This window comes from Papaver somniferum, chromosome 3 (genome assembly GCF_003573695.1).
Source record: "Papaver somniferum cultivar HN1 chromosome 3, ASM357369v1, whole genome shotgun sequence".
Lineage (NCBI taxonomy): Eukaryota > Viridiplantae > Streptophyta > Magnoliopsida > Ranunculales > Papaveraceae > Papaver > Papaver somniferum.
Window position 1 is genome coordinate 2028710 of NC_039360.1, and position 21238 is coordinate 2049947.

Sequence of the window (21238 nt, forward strand, 5' to 3'; positions counted from 1 at the left end):
ACAAATCTAGGCCGTCTGGGTGTTATTCTAGCACAAACCAAGCAACAAAACTTAAATTACAATACAAAGAAAACTCATTTTTCAATACTAGAAGCTCAGTTGTTTAGATTAAAAAACTAATCGTTGTTTTTCACGCATTCTACACGATTCAGATCAAGTACATAAGCTCATCGACTAATGATAAAATTGCATCACAAAACTCTACCAGAAACATCAACACCAAAATTCACATCAAAAATAACCACAAATTGAATCATACCTAAAACTGAGAAACTAAAATCTCATAGCAGTAACCATCTTCTGTCTACGTAAATCAGCAGCAGAATAATAATAATAATATCCTTTAGCTATAAATCCTCCTATCAAGCATCACCAATTTCATTACAGTCGCAGGATCTTCTTCGTAAACACAGATCTAAATTCAATTGCATTCTTCCTATGTCCAATCAAATGATCTGCACTTGTTGTAACTTAAGATCCAGTGCTCCTTCCCTTGCATTTCAGTTAGTTTCCGATTTCAGACGGCGGCGGTGGGAAAAACCTGAGGAAGAGAAGAGGATAAGTCAACAGCAGAAAGAGAGTAAAGTAGCCGTAGATGTAAACGATGGCAGATGAAGTGAAATTACCCAATTACCCCTTAGAAGGCAGCAGCACTTTGATGAATAAACCCTAGTTAGTAAGTTCGCGAATTTTACCGTTTTATTCGCGTACGTTTGCAACTCCGAACCCAAGACGCGTATTATGTGTCATTCCCGAATTATTCGTGAGTTCACGAACTTTACGTATTCCGAATGATACGTCCGCTTAATTCGCCAAAAATTCTTTACCTTTTATGTTTTCAAAGGCCCTATTTTTTTGGGCTTTACTGCCTCTCAAGCATACACGGCCCAATATTAGACGTTGTTGTAATTTTTATGAAACAAAAATGACAGAAGAGATTTGAAGGTGAAGGTGAGAGAGATCTAAACCACTATACCACGTCCTCTTTGATGACTAATGTTGTATATATTATTAATATCATCATATTAAGTTTATTTTTTCTTTAAATAACTCACATGTATGCATAAAAATTAGTCTATGACCTTATAAATATTAATTATTTATTATATATAGATACCGAATTTTCAGATCGGAACTCACATTTATAAATCGAATTATACACGTACGTATGCCGTTCCGAATTACTGACGAATCACGTTCCGTTGACCGAATTTTGGGCCGAATTTGGGTTTTACAAAACCGTATAATACTCGTACGTTTGCTGTTCCGTACGTTTGCCGAATCCCGAATTGTTAACTAGGCTTTGATCCGTCTCTTTGAGGGCTTTGTGAGCGAGGAGGTCGTGGCTCTAAGTTTCAGTTCATTTTAGGTACAACACTTGTTGAACTCCGCGGTTTCCATAGAATAACATTGTAGATGGGGAAAAACGATTTGCTGGTTTTTAAGGAAGTGAAGAGATCACCGTACGGAAGAGACTCTTCAATCGAGCAAACTGCTTAACCTCACACAGATGCACTGTAAAGGGAGTGCTTGAATTCGAGAGATCAATCTGTAGGACTCCGGCCTAAACGAAGACAATGGCCGTTCCAGAGTCAATTCGGTCACAAGAGAGGATGGGTCGATTTGTAGGAGGGAAGCTGAGAAATATATGAGATCAATGTTGATCAAGGATTGTTGATGTGTTGTGTATTCCGCGTTAAGAAAATAAGATGAGTTCTGATTGATTGAATTTTCTCTGTTGAAAGTGATTGCTCAAACGATGAGAATTCTTGTGTGATGAGAATTCTTTGTTTAGACGAGCGTTCTTGTTCTTTCTTGTTGTTTTTTCAACCATGGATTCAGAGACTCGTTTATATTGCAGGAATTGTAGACACATTGATCCCAGTAAGTCGTGACGGTTGCTGGAGTGGGAAAGTGGAAAATCGTGTTAAAACCAGTTATTCATCATGCGGGGACTTGGTTGATTATCCACCGACTACTTTGCTGACTCATTTAACCGCTTGCACGACTTAATCACATTCTCAAATCAAAACCATAATTAATATCCCCCATGTGACACGATTGATGTCTCGTGATTGTGGAGTCTGTATGACAGACGTATTATTTAGTCAGTCAGTTGTTGACTTGATCAGACGATGAGTCTTGATATTGTTGAGTCGAACATGATTGACGAATACTCTATGATTCATAAATTGAGCATGTCTGTTGAGACAGATGCATAATTCTCGAATACATATTGATAATTGAACCAATATTCCTAGTCCGAGTAAATATTGTTCGTTTGATGAATTACTGCATATTGATAGTCGAACCAATATTCACCGTTTGAGCAAACATTGCTCGTTCGATGAATCACTGAATAGTGATAGTTGAATTTATATTCAGTGTTTGAGCAAGTATTGATCGTTTCATGAATTATTGGTAACGCGACCAAATAAAATATTAATTAAAATATTGGTAGATGGACCGAATATTACATAATTAATTAGAATGTTGATGGCTGGATCAACATAAAATTATTAGTGTTTAGACTTGCTAAGAATTACGATTCGCAGAGCATTCAGTTCGAAACCCTAATTTTGATCGATTGATGATCAATTGATGATTCACTGAAAATTAATCACTGAGTGAGGAAGGGATCGGCTACATGGGATGATGGTCGACCATGTAGCTCCCTAGTGATCGAGCGAGCATGCACCAAGGTCTTTTGTTGACCAGTTGGTGAAAGGATGATTAAATGCTGGTTTAATCATCGATTGAAAATATTGCTCGTCTGAGCATTAGGAAATAAATCCTAATTATGGAGATATGAGGGACTGATCAAGAGGGCATGAAACCGGTCCTTGGTGGTTGTGGGACCAGTTAGTGATCGTTTGAAGAAATTCCAAGTTGGTTGGAAAGAGTTTGAACCCAATATGAATTGTTGAAAGCTAATTAGGTCAAGATTATGAATATATGTGGGATCGGCTTCTTGCAATCCAAAGGGCCGACCCTGGTCGGTCAGGGTGGCATGCACGTGTCATCATAGTGTCCGCGTCTCAGTCCTGAGAGCTTTGGTATTTTCTGATATGCGTTTGAGCAAGATTTTGAATTTTCAGAAGAGTTTGATCTTGACTGAAATTCTCGATTTTCATCGAATGAGCAAGTAGAACTTTGCTCGTGCGATGAATATTTTTGAGAGTATTAAAATAATGATATTTTAATATTATAAGTGAGTTGCTTGGTCGGTCATGTGACCACTTGACCCTTTGGCTTTTCATCGTTTGAGCAATATTTGAGAAAATATGGAAAACTATGGTTGTTGCTCAAACGGAGAAGTTTCATGAGATGAAAATAATAATAATTAAAAAAAGGAATCGTAAGGTGTGGGACCGGCCACGGCTAGGGCATGCCAGGCCGGCTAGTAGGCCCGGTCCCGTGACAGCTTTTCTTATTTTAAATTTGGAACTCTATTATTGGGGCTTCAACCCAATAGGATTTTGGAGGATTAATATGATATGTGTAGTCAAGACGTGGATAGAGGGACCTAAGGTATAGGAAAAAGTCAAAAATACCCTTATCTAAATTTCACTATTCATCAAAAAAAATCTAAATCTATAATCTTCTCCTTCTCCTTCTACTTCTCTTCTTATTGACGAATCAAGATGAAGATGATGATCATGATTTCATTATGATGAAGATGAAGATCATAAAAAAAATTATTATCTTCTCCGCATCCTTCTTTTCTCATTCATAAATCATGATGAAGGTGATGATCATAATTTCATCATGATGAGGATGATGATCATAAAGAAAACCCAAAACTATTATCTTCTCCTTCTCCTTCATAGATCATGATAAAGATGATGATCATCATAAAAAGAAAAAACTAAGAAAACCCACCATTTATTTTTGCTTTTGAATGGTTTAAAAATTTGATTCGATGAATTTCGGATTAAAAAAACAGTTTATGACGGAGTTTACGGTTGGGAGTTCTTAGATTCTCAATCGTGAATCAAAATTACGGATTGTTTTCCTCACCGAAAAAAATTATGGCTAGTTAGAAAAAAAAACAGAGGCCTAATTTCGGCCAAGTTTTCCTAGCCGAAACTACATTGGTTTTCCCAACTGACATTGTTTTTCTGATTTTTTTTGGTTACCAGAACCAGTTACCGCTGGGTTTTTCCATCCGTAAGTGATGTTACGGCTGGGAAAACCTAGCCGTAACTGGTTCCGAAAACAAACAAAAAATCAGAAAAACAATTCCAGATAGGGAGTTCTTTATTTCCCCGTCATGAATAACAAATACGGCTTGGAAACCATCACTTCCCAGCCGTTTTTGCATTCTACGATTGGGTCGATAAATTATCCCAGCCGTAACAAATCAAAAAACCCATAATTTTTCCCTAATTTTTTACGGATTTGAATCTATCAAATTGTTATTGGGAGTTTAGTATAACGTTTTCTTGAGTATTTTGATGAAGTGTTTGATCATTTTTTCTTCAAAATTTTTCAAAAAAGGTTCATCAAAATCATCCTTCTCCATCAAAATCAAGGAAGAAAACAAAATAAAGATTTTTTGATTTTCAATAGATTGATCATTAGATTAGTCTAACCCAATCACTAATAATAATTAGGTTAGTTAAATATCATAATTAACACTAATTCACGAAAGAGTAAATTAGACATTAGGAAATATAATATGATAGGAATAACTTCATTTACTATTTCGTGACCTTGTGAAGCCCCAAAATTCCCACCCCTTTCGCAGCCCCAATGATAGGTTCTAAATTTGTCCTCCGAGTTCATCTCGCCAGTCAATTGGTGTACCAGCCACTTTACCAAAAATCAACTTTCTATAGCAAAGCATTTTTAACATGAAACAAATATGACAAATTAAATGTAAGCATTTTTTACATTATACAAATATAACAAATTACATATGAGTGCCTTCAAGTGAATTGTGTGCTAGAAACATTGTCTGAATGACCATGCATGGATCATGTGAAGCGGAAATCATTCATTTTCGACGTTGGATAGAATATCGCGAACAAAACGGATAACACATGAACATGACTAATAAATAGAGGTGAATTTTGGTATGCTATGGATATTCACTTGCTTTCACTATTCTTGAGATGTCCGCTTGCTTTTACTGTTCTTGAGATGCCGGAGAGAATTGAATCAGTCTTCACTGTAAAGGGGAAGCAAACAAAATAGATAGCACATGAGCATGAACGTAACCCATAATAAATATAGGTAAATTTCAGCGTTATGCCGTGGGTATTCGTTTGCTTTCACTATTCTTGAGATGTTGGAGAATTGAATCAATCTTCCCTCGATATCGATATTGAATCAATCATCAAGTTCTATGATGGAACAAGGATTTTGCAACGCCAATTACAAAAGTTAATATTGCTTGCCAAAAATTGTAAATTAGGAATTTGGAATTCCTAAATGATGTCTCTCTAGTAATGGGAATATTTGTATATTCTCTAATAATGAGAATATTATAACAAATTCCTAAGTTATTAAACTCCCTATCTGTTTATTCTTTGCGTTGTAATACTGTATCGGTATTTGTAAGATTTGTAATTATGGTGTTTAAGATACATTGTTGCACTATATGATCATGTCTTGCGTTTATGTGTTTAAGATACATTGTTGCACTAACTGCCCGTGTACCATTATAACATATTCCTAGTCTAGTAATTAGATTATGCACTAACTGCCCGTGTACCATTATAACATATTCCTAGTCTAGTAATTAGATTATGCACTAACTGCCCGTGTACCATTATAACAAATTCCTAGTCCAGTAAGTAGCTGTAAATAAAAATCCTAGTTAGGCATTGGCTCAAGTTTTCCATTCCACACAGTCTTTAAAAGTTTTCCATTCTCAAGTTTTCCCTTTGAGAAATAATTTTTATTTTTTGTGAACTCGCATTATTGAAGCTCTTTGGGCTAGAGTTCTCAAATCCCAAATATTTCCCTAGTTCGTGGTGAGGGTAGGCTTAGTGGCCTAGTGGCATCCGTCATAACAATATTAAAAGATATGGAATCTATAGGAGCTCTGATACGATTATATATAAAGCCAATGTATATAGTGAATTTTGAAGGCAAAGTTCAGTTTAAGGAGGATGGAACGATAAGATCATGTCAACGTTGTCGAGCCGGTATGTCGCTTAAGCATATTTGGCCTACGTGACCAATTATATGGGGCAAGCCTCTTAAAATTATGGAAGCCACCTTGGATAGTCATTGCGGAACATCACAAAAAGAGATTTACATGGATGTTTTTAGTATTTAATTATTTAATTTATTGTGAGTTTTTAATTGGGAAAATTAGGTATTTTATTTGAGTTAGAATTTGTTATAGGAATATTTTTTTTTTATTTTCCAAGTAATGTAGCCTATAAATAGACCTTATCAGTTTATTAATAATAACAAGAAAAATATTAAGCAATTTGCTACCCTTTGGTTTATTGGTTCTTCGAATCATGGCCTTTTGAGCTTGAATCTACTGGCCGTTGGTAAGAAACAAATCATTTCTTATCAAGCTCGCAGTTATTTGGAAACAAACTATTGGGTTCCAGGGGAACTGTAAGGATTCGCAAGCTTGTCAATGCTATTAGACCGGTCAAGAGACGATTTAGCCGCTATTGACTCCATTAACACGAATATAAATTTTAATTAGTTAAAATTAATCCAACTATAGTCTATATGAATCTAGTACCATTGGATATTGATGTGATTTTCAATTGAGTTGTAGTAAAAAGTTCGTCCAAGACTTGTGAAAGCAGATTTTTTAGACTTAAATTTTATAAAAGAAAATAATAAACTCAAATAAAAAGCATTGTGAGAATTATGGAGAGACTGGGGTTAGGATTCCACCATTGGTCGATATTAGTGATTTTATAAAACAATAATTACGCAACTCAACATTCAATTTGATTCTAATAGTATTGCCTAGACATGTAGACTTTTAAAAGAATAGATGTTAATCCAAGCATAAAATATCAAAACTCTAAAGAAAGCATATTCTATCAAGAGAAAATACACCTAACTAATCAAAATCATATAATCCAATTTTAGTTCAATGCAAAAATCATAATAGAATTGCTATAATTAATTAAAATAAAGATATATCACTTTTACCGAAACAACAGCTTCCTCCATTGCCCCAAAGATGGGTTTAGCTCATCATCATGTTGGAAACACGCTCAAAAGTTGATTTTATTGCTCAAAGTGTTTACAAAGATGAAAATGAGAGAAATGATTAAAACCGGGTTTGTGACAGTTATAATTGTTACAAACCGAGCTGTTACAAAGAACGATAGCAATGAACTACCACTGTCACTATTTATTTACGACTGCCTAGAAGGTGTCGTTGTTGCTATAGAAAAATAAGACTGTCTTCTGAAGTCCATTGTTCTTCGTGTTCTTCAATGGCAGCAACAACAGCAGGTTTCTCTGCAACTTCAATTTTTCGACTCTGTGATGTTCTAAACTATCCCAAACTCTCCATCCCCCTTCTCTGAAACACCAGCACCTTTTATATAGCCAGTAGCACCAAGAAATCTCTCTATAATTCAAGATAATTCTCTCTTAACTCGGCCTTGATGAAAAATATTTTGGGAATATTTTCTTCCCTGATTTAGCTTCTCACGCTGTTTCCCCACGCCAAATTGCTCTCAAGGCATCCAGTGATTGTCCAGAAGTTTTCTAACATGCAGCAGCCACGCGAAAATCTCTTGGTCACTCAATCAGGACTCGGAATGGAAAACCAACCCGTGATGCACTGATTTCATATCCTGAGTTATCTATCCAAATTTGATCGAAACAAACACCCATACCAACTTTGTTATGACAAATCACATCTACCCATGAAGTTTCAGTGATTGAATCACACAAAAACTCCTCCAAAATCCGATCGAAAAATCTCCCAGGTGACTGCACAAACTTCCCGCCAAAACTGAAATTTCAAATGAAGAGGAAGGGTGCCCCTTATCAGAGTGCTTGGGTGCCGATAGTAATTAGTGTACCCCTTATCAAATGAGGTACCCCTTATCCAAAATTTGGAGTCCGAATAGCACGTGTCCTCCGGTGCCAAAATCAACTTTTCCAGCCAAATTTTCCAAAAATGTTTATTTCCCAAAATGCCTACAAACACATAAAATTCCAAAATTAGTACAAAATCGAGTGCCAACAATATATAGTATTGAGATCAAATTAGACACAAAAATGTGTCTATCAAATATCCCCAAACTTATTATTTGCTAGTCCTCGAGCAAATCAAATCTAGAAAATAAAAACCAAACTCACTAGGTGGCCCTAGTGATCGAGTTATAGTCTCGGGAGGGTTTACCAGAGGTGTACCCACAAAACCTTTACTCCAGACCCTAGCTATCTACGCAGAACCTTGTAAGGCACTAAAGAATCTCCTTGGTTGGCATACTCTCATTGACTACAAGAGGAAGTACCCTGATGTGAAATTCCAATTGTTGTACACGAGTTTGCACTCAAGCATACTAAAATTCATATATAAGTCACATAGCTCTACTCAGATAGTTTTTGTACATCATAACCGGAGTCAACCAATTACATGGAAAGATTAAGAATATGGATAAAGAGAAAAAATAGATGGTTTAAAGTGAATGGTGTTTCCCATATCTGTCTGAAGGCCTCTGCCAACATGAACCTATCCTAATGGACTGAGATAACGGTCTGACTAATATCAACACAACTGGCATATACAATGGGACCAGTGGTCGATAAACCTAACTCTAGGTCAACACAACTGGCATATACAAGGGCATCGGTGGTCGACTTTATTGAATTTATTCCGGTTGGTCTGATGGTCTGGTTTCATTTTTTTTGTGTGTGTATATCTCAGTCACTCTATTTCACCCTCGCAATGGTAACAACTTGAATCGTATGCCCCACCAAATCACTTAAAAAAATAAAAACAGAAGATTATGATTCAACGAGATATGGCGAAACTACCGTTTTTTTTTAATTCTAACACCTGAGCTCTGTGCTTTTATGAATAGACTCTTTATAAGTTTCCATCTAATCAGATTGGTTCCTCAACTCCTACAACCAAGATGTTCCCATCCACTTAGATTGGTTAGTGCCAACCTTAATAAGAATAAATTTCTAGGCTCTGGAGTTTATTTATTGCAAAAAGCTAACCAAAAAGTTTCTTCCCCACCCCCAAACTTAAATCTAGCATTGTCCTCAATGTTCTAAAGATGAAATTAAAAGCATGAACAAGAAGAAACTGTTACCACTTGATGGATGGAAAAAAAATAAGGAAGGATATTACCGTAAGTATGAGCGCGGGTGCCTCCCAGGAAATGCTAAATTTAAAGTCTCTAGATAGACATCAAATATCTCAAAAAGGATTGTCACCTTCCAAAGTCATATATCAATAATCGAAACAATTATGGGTCCATAAGACCAAATAGAGCTGACACCAGCATGAGACAACTGCACTGGTTCAGAAAAATGAAAAGAAGGAGCACGTCCTCATCTAAGGTTTCTGTCAAGACAACTGGGTTTATCTGCGGCGCGTAATTGAACTTCATATGTGTGTCTCGATAAATAGATTCATCCGAAAAACGGGTCTCTAATACATGGGTTACCTCCTGGACAGTATCAGGAGGATCGAGTCGCGGAGTCTGAATAGACTCAAGTAATATCTCAGACACATAAGGCTCGAGTCCCAAGTTAGGGACTCTAGTTAGTGATACGTGAAAATCACAAAAACCATCATTACCCCCAAACTTAGGGTTTTCATTATTCACAGACAAACCTCTAACTATTGCTTGAATTTCCGGATCTTCAGAGTCCTTAATATATTCAAGAGATTCTTCTAGTTCTCTACCCCCAAACTTAGGGTCATCATTACTTTCAGACAGACCTAAAACTATTGCCTGAATTTCTGGGTCCATAGAATCTTTAAAATACTCAAGAGCTTCTTCTAAAGATTGATCACACATCTAATCTAAGAGAATGGTTTCCTCAAAATCATCTAGAGAATCTACCAGTAAAGTGTCAAGCCAATTATCCTGAACTAAAGTGTTAATCATATTCACTTCTTCTAAATCATCGTTCTCAGAAGGTTGTCTAGTAACATTAAAGATATTTAGTTCAGTGGTCATATTACCAAAGGATATGTCCATAAGCCCAGTCATACAGTTAATGACAGCGTTAGCTGTGCTAAAAATGGGAGACCTAAAATCACTGGGATTTGAGCACTTGGGTCCTGAACATGCTGGGTGTCTAGAACAACGAAATACACCGGATAAATAAACTTATCAACCTCAATCAAAACATCCTCTATGACATCATGAGGGACTTTGACAGACCTATCAGCTAATTGTAGTGTCATTTTAGTCGGTTTTAACTTACCAAGACCTAGCTGGGTGTATACATGATACGGGAGTAAGTTAACACTAGCTCCTAAGTCAAGTAAAGCTTTATCGACCATGTGATTACCAATCACACAAGATATGGTGGGGCATCCAGGGTCCTTATACTTAGGGGGTGTTTGGTTCAGAAGAATGAAACTTACTTGACCAGCTAAAAAGGCTTATTTTGGACATTAAGCTTACGCTTTCGTGTACAAAGATCTTTAAGGAACTTGGCATAAGCAGGCATCTGCCTAATTGCTTCTAACAATGGAATGTTAATGTTCACCTGCTTAAATGTTTCCATTATCTGGTTGAAAGTCGACTCCTTCTTTGTTGGGGCTAACAACTGTGGGAATGGGACTCTGGGAACAAAGCCGGGCTCAGCAGGACCCTCATTGGTCTCTTTGGAGACTCTATCAGTCTCCTCATTTTCGGTCTCAGGAGGGTGAACTATAGTATGTTCACTATCAGGCATGTCAACCTTATTGTCAACTTTCTTTCCACTCCTAAGGGTTGTAATAGAATTCACATGATTGTATGATTTCTCTCCTTTAGGATTAGGATCAGTATGACTAGGGAACCTTCCATATTCTCTCTCAGTGAGAAACTTATCTACTTGGCTGACTTGAAGTTCTAATTTAGCAAGAGAGTGGGAATTATTCTTAAAATTCTGCTTGGTTTCCTCTTGAAGATTAACTTGGCTCTTTACTAACATTTCTTGGCTTTGTGATAGCATATCCTGGCTCTTTTTTAGTATACTAAGAGATTCCTCTAAGCTAGTCATTCTATTCTCAGAAGGGTTCTGGAACTGGGATTGCCCTGAAGAATTCTTATTATAACCAAAACCTGGGGGAAGCTGAGAATTACTAGATTGACCTGGATTCTGGCCCTTAGACCAAGAAAAATTAGGATGGTTTCTCCAACCAGGGTTGTAGGTCTCTGAGTATGGGTCAAACTTCTGATGGTTCTCAAACCTAGCATTGTTATAGACAGCATGGGCTTGTTCTTCACTAACTTGACCATCCCAAAACGAGCTATTGGGTTCTACTCCACAACTAGAGACTTGAGAGGCTCTAATCCTATCATCAGTTTCAACAAGAGACCTATGTTTAGGCTGATTCAATTCCAAAGCTTCTAACCTTCTAGATAAAGCAACAAACTTAGCATCTGACCCGAAGCTTGTATCTACCACATTGGTGCTACTTCTATTGACCAAGAGTCATTTAGGGGGTTCAACACAAGACTCCCACTGTTGGAATTTCTCAGCAACAACTCCTAAGAAGGTAAAGGCATCCTCAACACTTTTACTAGTGAACTCACCAGCGCACATAGACTCGACCATGGCTTTGGTCGAATAGTCTAAACCATCATAAATAATTTCTACTAGTTTCATCTTATCAAATCCATGGTGAGGGCACTGGGATAGGAGATCATTAAATTTCTCTAAAAACCTATAAAGAGACTCTCCCTCTTGTTGCACACTGGAACTAATTTTCTGCCTAACAGCTGCAGTTTTATGCTTAGGGTAGAATTTCATATAGAAAGCAGCAACAAGTTCCTGCCATGTTTCAATGGATTCAGATGGTAGGTTGTTCAGCCAGGTCTTAGCTTTATCTCTTAAGGAAAATGGAAAAATCTTAAGTTTCAAAACTTCATCAGTAAGGACGTTTATTCTAATTGTCCCACAAATTTCCTCAAAGTCCCTAATATGAAAATAAGGGTTCTCATCATCCTTTCCCAAGAATATAGGGATCATCTGAAGAATACTAGGTTTTATCTCGAAATTAGCCGTAGTGGCTGGAAATTTAATGCACGAAGCTCGGTTGGTCCTAGTTGGGAACAAGTAATCTTTCAAAGTTGCCATCGCTGGCACAACTGAAGTACTAGGGGTACTTTTCTCACGAAGAGACAGATTCTCAAAACTGAAGTTTCTAAAAACAGAGTACTCAAAAGAAGAGTCTTCGAGCTCCCTGTCTTCACAAGAAGAACTACTAGGTTTTTCACTAATCAAACGACCTAGAGTGTCTCTTTTCCAAGCCCGTCCTCTAATGACCTCGGGCATACACTAAAAAAACAAAATTAAAAAGAAAAAAATCCTAAAAGGAAGGGAAGTTTTATGCAAACACAAACAAGGTTGACTCCACCACAACAAACCTACTAATTTCTAACAAACAAAAAGCATGATGGCTCCACTTAGATTGTTTCTAGATCAGCTTCTATTCTTTAAAAAAGGAATTCGTTACAATCTGAGCAAACCCCTCTGGAATCAATCCGAGTTAAAGTAAGTTGAATAGAGACGAGGTAAGCTGCGTGGAGCTTTGATACCCAAGGCCTCACCGGTGTTACAAGGCGGCGTATTCAACTCACAGAAACCATCATGAACTTCAAAGTATGCTCAAAAGAGTAACCAATATTTTTCGAACGACTTTCCTATTAAGCTCGTTACCCTATAGGTCTCGTTCTATTCCAAATTTTAGGATTAGGTTCGCGTTTGGTTTCGTGTTCCTAAGGCGGTTAAGAAGAGAACGGTGATGAAATCCGAACCCTTATCTTGTATGGCCAGTCCTTACCCTTTACTAGGAAATTAAAGCAGTCGTATTCAGTTCCTCGACATATATGCAAACGAAGAAATACAGTAACTCGCTGACATGGGATTCGCGAGTGTTTCGACAAACTTACCTCCCGTTCCAGACGGGGGATGAACCGTTGTAGTCGACTCGGGCCACGACTCCTATGTCATGTATGATGGTGTTTCAAAAGTTGTTGTAATAATGGTAAAAATGTTCTTTTCAGACTTGTGAAGAAAACAATTTTTAGATTTAAATTAAAAATAAAAGATAAAACAAATTCAAAATTCAAAATTATGTAAATATTATGGAAAAACCAGGGTTTAGGATTTCACCATTCACCAAAATTCATGTGATTCAATAATAATTATTATCATGCAATTCTAGACATTATAATTCAAATCAAAAACAATTGTGATTCTAATCATTGCCTAAATCAGATTTTCAAAACATCCATTGTTAATCGCAAGCATGAAATATCAAAAGAAATAAACCAAGCATATTTCATCAAGAGAAAACACAATTAATTAATAAAAATCATTTATTCAATTTTCATTCAGTGCAATTAATCATAAAAGGATTGCATAAATAAATTTAAATGAATTTTACCACATAACTTTTGGAAGAATGGCTTCCTCCATCACCCCTGGGATTGGGCTTAGCTCCTCATCCCAAAAACACACTCACAAGATAAATTCATCGCTAAAATAGGTGTTTTTATTGATGTATATAAGATGAAACAGGAATTAGCAACGCTGTAGAAGTGTTACAGCGTCACTGTTACAAAGGGGTTAGTGCTATTGAAGACTGTTGTAAACGATAATCCTTTACTGCTGTAAAAGAACGACACTGGTATTGTTATTTAAGACTGCTGAAGAACGACTGACTACGTGAGTCTGTTCTTCGTGTTCTTGAAGCTCTTCAATGGCAGCAACAGCAACAACACTGTCTTCTCTGTAATCGCTTCTCCTCGGCTCTCCTGGACTCTAAACTCTCTCCTAAAGTTTTCTAACCCTTCTATGATGAAAACAAAACTATTTATAGCTATCCAACTCCCTAGAAACTCGATCAAATCCGAGAATAATCTCATTATTCTTCTCGGGCAGTTTGGAGAAAAATCACTTTCCTGTTGATTCACGTGGTTCTGTTGGCTATTCTCTCGTATCCAAACTATTCTATGACTTGGAATGAACTGAATTGGTATATATCCACGCAAGAATATCCCATATCTCTCTGACCAATCCCAAACCCTAAACAGAGAAGCCGTATCCTGTTGGGACTTTGATCAATTATACCGACTTATCCAGCCCAATTGGATGGGTCTAGACGATTGCGTTAGGCCTGTTATGTCTTCTAGAGTCCGTAGGTACCAAATACACCCGTTTAATCTCCTCAGAACTCGCTAAGAATTCAACTCCAAAACTGTTGTCGCTGCAGCCAATTCTTCCCGCCAATTTATGTTTTGAATTTTGAAGATGACCTCCCCCTATCCAGTCCGGTGTCCCTTTAGTGCATGCCCTGAAATGGGGTGCCCCTTATCCAAATTAGAGGTGCCTTTAGCAATTCTTCTGGGATGTTTTCCGCACTTTTTTCAGGGCTCCTCCGGGGTATTTCCGGTACACTTTTGGTAGTTCCTCTCGGGGTGTAAATACCACTTTTCGAGCCCATTTCGCCGCAAAAGCTTATTTCTCCAAAAACACCTACAAAAGCGCAAAATAACCAAATAAGTACAAAAATGAGCACTAACAATACATGTAAATGAGAACAAATAGACACATAAATGCGTCTATCAAATACCCCAAACTTATTATTTGCCAGTCCCGAGCAAATCAAAACTACAAAATAAAATCCTAACTCACTTTCGCAGGCATCGTCAATTGCATTTAGCGTATGCAATATGCCTTTAAACCCCTAGGTGGCCTTAGTGGCCGAGTTATAGTCTCGGGAGGGCTTACAAGAGATATACCCATAAAACCTTAATACTCCAGATCCTAGCTATCTACAACGAACCTTGGAAGGCACTAAAGAATCTCCTTGGTTGGCATACTTATTGACTACAAGAGGAAGTACCCTGATGCGAAATTCCAATTGATGTACACGAGTTTGCACTCAAGCATACTAAAATTCATATAAAGTGACAGAGCTCTACTCAGATAGTCGCACTATGGACATCAATATCCGGAGTCAAAACTAATCACATGGATAGATCAAGAAGATGGATATAGAGAAAAACATAAATGGTTCTGATGTTTACTAAGTGAACGGCGTTTCCCATATCTGTCTGAAGGCCTCCGCCAAAATGAACCTATCCTAATGGATTGAGATACTAGTCTGACTAATATCAACACAATTGGCATATACAAGGGAACCAGTGATTGATAATCCTAACTCTAGGTCAACACAGCTGGCATATACAAGGGTACCAGTGGTCGACTTTATTGAATTTATTCCTTTTGGTCAAATGGTCTAGTCTCAAAAAAAAAATTTCAACTTTTTTCAACTTTTTTTTTTTGGTATCTCAATCACTCTAATTCACCCTAGCATTGGTAACAACTTGAATCGTGAGCCCCACATAATCACTTAGAGTAACATAGTTTAAAAACAAAATAAAATAAAAATAGAAGTGAAAAGGACTCAATGAGATATGGTGAAACTATCATGTTATTTCTAACACCTGAGCTCTGTGCTTTTATGAATAGACTCTTCTAGATGTTTCCATCTAATCAGATTGGTTCCTCAACTCCTAAAACCAAAATGCTTCCATCCACTTAGATTGGTTAGTGTTATCCTGAATAGGCATAATTTCTAGGTTCTGGAGTTTATTTATTGCAATTAAAACCCAAACAGTGTTTCTTCCCCACCCCCAAACTTAAATCTAACATTGTCCTCAATGTTCTAAAGATGAAATTAAAAGCATGAACAATGAGAAACTATTACCATTTGAATCAAAAGAGTTAAGGAAAGATATTACCTGGTTGCATGAGAATGGGTTACCTCCCACAAAGTGCTAAGTTTAAAGTCTTCAGCCAGACTTAGGAAAGGATTAGTCAACTCGAACCGTATAACAGTAACCGGAATAACTGTGGGTCTTCAAAACCAAATAGAGCTGACTACAAGAAATTGCAGTAAACCAAGAAAATGAACAAGACTAGCGTGCCCTTACCTAGTTTCCTGATAACTATCGCTAATTGTGGTTCAGGTTCAGTTTCTATGAAAGGGTCTAAATAAAATATTTTCATTGATTGCTTTTCTTCATAGATGGGATCCGAATCATTAGGTCCTAGAGTCTGTAGAAACTCAAATAAGAACTTAAAATAAAATAATAACCTAAATAATTGAGGATCCTCTAAGTCAATCAGGTTTGACTTACATAGTTGACCACAATGAGAGTAGTGTTCATTCTTAAGAAAATGTGTCGATTCTAATTTCCTAAGGCATTTAGGTTTAGTCTCACAACTTAATATTCGATACATTTGAAATATAAATGTTCCCACATTTGGAAGAAAACTATTTGGTGGGAAAACAAAGTCAATTTGGGTATCATAGCCTGTGCAAACCACATCAACCAGAGGATGGGTTTCTAACGACTGAACTTCTTACTGGACATCATTAGGTTCGGGAAAACGAGTATGAAGGTAATCTTGTAAAATGGTCGAGGCAGAGATATCAAGTCCTAAGTGAAGGGACTTTGTTAGAGTTAAAGGTAAGGTACTATGAAGGTGATAATCTCCCCCAAACTTAGAGTTTTCAGTGTCTCTAGATAGACCTATAATTATATCTTGAATTTTCGTATCTTCAGAGTCCTTAAAATATTCAAGAGATTCTTCTAAGTTTTTATCAGGTAGTGCATCTTTACTCATCTCTACGGGTATATCTTCTTCGTATAAGACTATTGTTTCTAAGTCGCTTGACTCTAAAACATCATTTTCGGAATAAACCCGTTCCTCTAAACCTTCGCTAGCTTCGTGAAAATGAGATATTACATCGTCTAAAATGAGGATATTTCTAGTCAAATCCTCGTCCTTTTGAATAGGTGAATAATTATTAAAATTATTTGGATTCTTACTAGAATTATCATTATCATAAAACTCATTGGGAGTAGCATATTCCTCATCATTATGCCTATATATTTCAGATTCTTCATCAATATTATCCTCAACATAATCATCATTATAATAACATGAAAATGACCGAACCTCATCTAAACAAGTAGTTTTACCAATTCTAACCACGTTATCTTGATTATAAAAATTGTCCTCATTTTTAAGGGTACTATTGGAAACACTATATTGGCAATTCAAGTTATTTCGAGCAATACTTTCGTTCGCCTCTAACTCAAGTTTGCGTGTCGACTCAGCTATCCTCTCAAGGGTCTCTTCCAAAGAAGGAATAAGAACAGAAGGATCATAAAAAGGACTACTTTTCAACATTTTCATTGTATCCTCTAAAGACGAGGAACTAGTAGTATAATATTCTTGCTCGTATGACTGATACGCGTGTGGATAGTAATTGGGATCACCATGGTATAAACCATAACCTTGAAAAGGTTGGCGTTCCCAACTACTATTCCCACCATGGTCATAAAAATGATGATGTCCATATTCAAATTCAGGTCGATATTCATTGTATTGGCTTCTATCATACCAGTTCGACATCCAAAATTGCAAGGGAATTCTATACAATCACAAACAAGGATGACTCGACCAAATCAAACATATAAAATCTAGCAAACAACAAGCATGATGGCTCCACTTAGATTGTTTCTAGACCAGCTTCTATCTTTCGAAAGGGAACTCGTTGCAATTTAAGCAAACCCCTCTGGAGTCAATCCGAGTCAAAGTAAGTTGAATCGAGGCGAGTGAAGCTTAGTGAAGCTTTGATACCCAAGGCCTCACCGGTATTACAAGGCGGCAGTCACGCATTCAACTCACAGAAACCATCATGAACTTCGAAGTATGCTAAAAGAGTAACCAATATTTTTCGAATGACTTTCCTACTAAGCTCGTTACCCTATAGGTCTCGTTCTAGTCAAAATTTTAGGCTTAGGTTCGCGTTTGGTTTCGTTTTCCTAAGGCGGGCAAGAAGGAAACGGTGATGAAATCCGAGTCCTTATCTTAATTTGGCCAGGCCTTGCCCTTTACTAGAAAATTAAAGCATCCATATTCAAGTCCTCAGCATATATTCACCTTAAGGAAAACAGTAAACCCGCTTACTGGAGATTCGCGAGTGTTTAGAAGTTTACCTCCCGTACCAGACGGGCGAAGAACCGCTGAAGTCGACTCGGGCCACGACTCTTATGTCGTGTACAAACCCGAGGGGCCGCGACGATATCGTAATCGCCGTCCTTCCCTGCACACAGTTATATTTAAACCACCCTTCCGTAGGGTTTAAAAAAATTAAAAAAAAGGTCCAAAGTTCATAGTCCAAAAGTCCAAAAATAAAGTGCAAAAGAAAAAGTAAATTACAAAATATTTCCTAATACAATTCTAAAAAAATAATAAAACTAAATCCTAAAACAAAAATTGTCTTCGTTTTCTTCTCTTTTAGCTTTAAGCTTTGTTCCAAGTCCTTAGTATCCAACTTCAAACCTGCAAATCAAAGACACCCAAAGAAACGTAAAGAGGAACAAATAAAAATAATAATAATAAATAAATAAAAAATAAATCTAAAAAAATGCTACCTAAACACAAATCCGCGTCGGCGGCGCCAAAAATTTGATGCATTTCAAATAGTGATTGTAGTAGTGGTAAAAAGGTTCTTTTCAGACTTGTGAAGAAAACAATTTTTAGATTTAAATTAAAAATAAAAGAAAAAACAAATTCAAAATTCAAAATTATGTAAATATTATGGAAAGACCAGGGTTTAGGATTTCACCATTCACCAAAATTCATGTGATTCAATAATAATTATTATCATGCAATTCTAGACATTATAATTCAAATCAAAAACAATTGTGATTCTAATCATTGCCTAAATCATATTTTCAAAACATCCATTGTTAATCGCAAGCATGAAATATCAAAAGCAATAAACCAAACATATTTCATCAAGAGAAAACATAATTAATTAATAAAAATCATTTATTCAATTTTCATTCGGTGCAATTAATCATAAAAGGATTGCATAAATAAATTTAAATGAATTTTACCACATAACTTTTGGAAGAATGGCTTCCTCCATCACCCCTGGGATTGGGCTTAGCTCCTCATCCCAAAAACACACTCACAAGATAAATTCATGGCTAAAATAGGTGTTTTTATTGATGTATATAAGATGAAACAGGAATTAGCAACGCTGTAGAAGTGTTACAGCGTCACTGTTACAAAGGGGTAAGTGTTATTGAAGACTGTTGTAAACGATAAGCCTTTACTGCTGTAAAAGAACGACATTGGTATTGTTATTTAAGACTGCTGAAGAACGAATGACTATGTGAGTCTGTTCTTCGTGTTCTTGAAGCTCTTCAATGGCAGCAACAACAACAACATTGTCTTCTCTGTAATCGCTTCTCCTCGGCTCTCCTGGACTCTAAACTCTCTCCTAAAGTTTTCTAACCCTTTTATGATGAAAACACAACTATTTATAGCTATCCAACTCCCTAGAAACTCGATCAAATCCGAGAATAATCTCATTATTCTTCTCGGGCAGTTTGGAGAAAAATCACTTTCCTGTTGATTCACGTGGTTCTGTTGGCTATTCTCTCGTATCCAAACTATTCTATGACTTGGAATGAACTGAATTGGTATATATCCACGCAAGAATATCCCACAAATCTCTCTGACCAATCCCAAACCCTAAACAGAGAAGCCGTATCCTGTTGGGACTTTGATCAATTATACCGACTTATCCAGCCCAATTGGATGGGTCTAGACGATTGCATTAGGCCTGTTATGTCTTCTAGAGTCCGTAGGTACCAAATACACCCGTTTAATCTCCTCAGAACTCGCTAAGAATTCAACTCCAAAACTGTTGTCGCTGCAGCCAATTCTTCCCGCCAATTTATATTTTGAATTTTGAAGATGACCTCCCCCTATCCAGTTCTGGTGTCCCTTTAGTACATGCCCTGAAATGGGGTGCCCCATATCCAAATTAAGGGTGCCTTTAGAAATTCTTCTGGGATGTTTTCCGCACTTTTTTCAGGGCTCCTCCGGGGTATTTCCGGTACACTTCTGGTAGTTCCTCTCGGGGTGTAAATACCACTTTTCGAGCCCATTTCTCCGCAAAAGCTTATTTCTCCAAAAACACCTACAAAAGCGCAAAATAACCAAATAAGTACAAAAACGAGCACTAACAATACATGTAAATGAGAAGAAATAGACACATAAATGCGTCTATCAATGTACGAACTCGAGGGGCCGAGGCGATATCGTAATCGCCGTCCTTCTCTGCAAACAGTTTAATATTTAATACGACCCTTCCGTAGGGTTTAAAAAAATAAAATAATGTCCCAAAGTTCAAAATTCAAAGTCCAAAAGAAAGTCCAAAAATAAAAGTGCAAAAGAAAAAGACAATCTAAAAAAAAGTTCTAAAATAAAATAAAATAAAATAAAATGTCTCTCTCTCTCTCTTTTTAATTCATTTTGTGCTTCTTTTCTTTCGCTCCTTTCGCTTTGCTTTTACTCCAATTCTTTAAGTATTCACCAAAAGTTTTGGCAAATTTTTCTTTCGCTCCAAATTCCAAAATCTGTAAGGAAAAGACAAAAACCCAAAAATGTAAAGAAGAACAAATAAAAAAAAAACCTAAAAGAAAAAAAAAATCTAAAAACTCTAGCCTAAAGACAAGTTCGGGTCGGCGGCGCCAAAAATTGATGTGATTTTCAATTGAGTTGTAGTAAAAAGTTCGTTTAAGACTTGTGAAAGCATATTTTTTAGACTTAAATTTTATAAAAGAAAATAATAAACTCAAATAAAAAGTACTGTGAGAATTATGGAGAGACTGGGGTTAGGATTCCACCATTGATCGATATTAGTGATTTAATAAAAAAATAATTACGCAACTCAACATTCAAATTGATTCTAATAGTATTGCCTAGACATGTAGACTTTTAAATGAATAGATGTTAATCCAAGCATAGAATATCAAAACTCTAAAGCAAGCATATTCTATCAAGATAAAATGCACCTAACTAATCAAAATCATATAATCCAATTTTAGTTCAATGTAAAAATCATAATAGAATTGCTATAATTAATTTAAAATAAAGATATATCACTTTTACCGAAACAACAGCTTCCTCCATTGCCCCAAAGATTGGGTTTAGCTCATCATCATGTTGG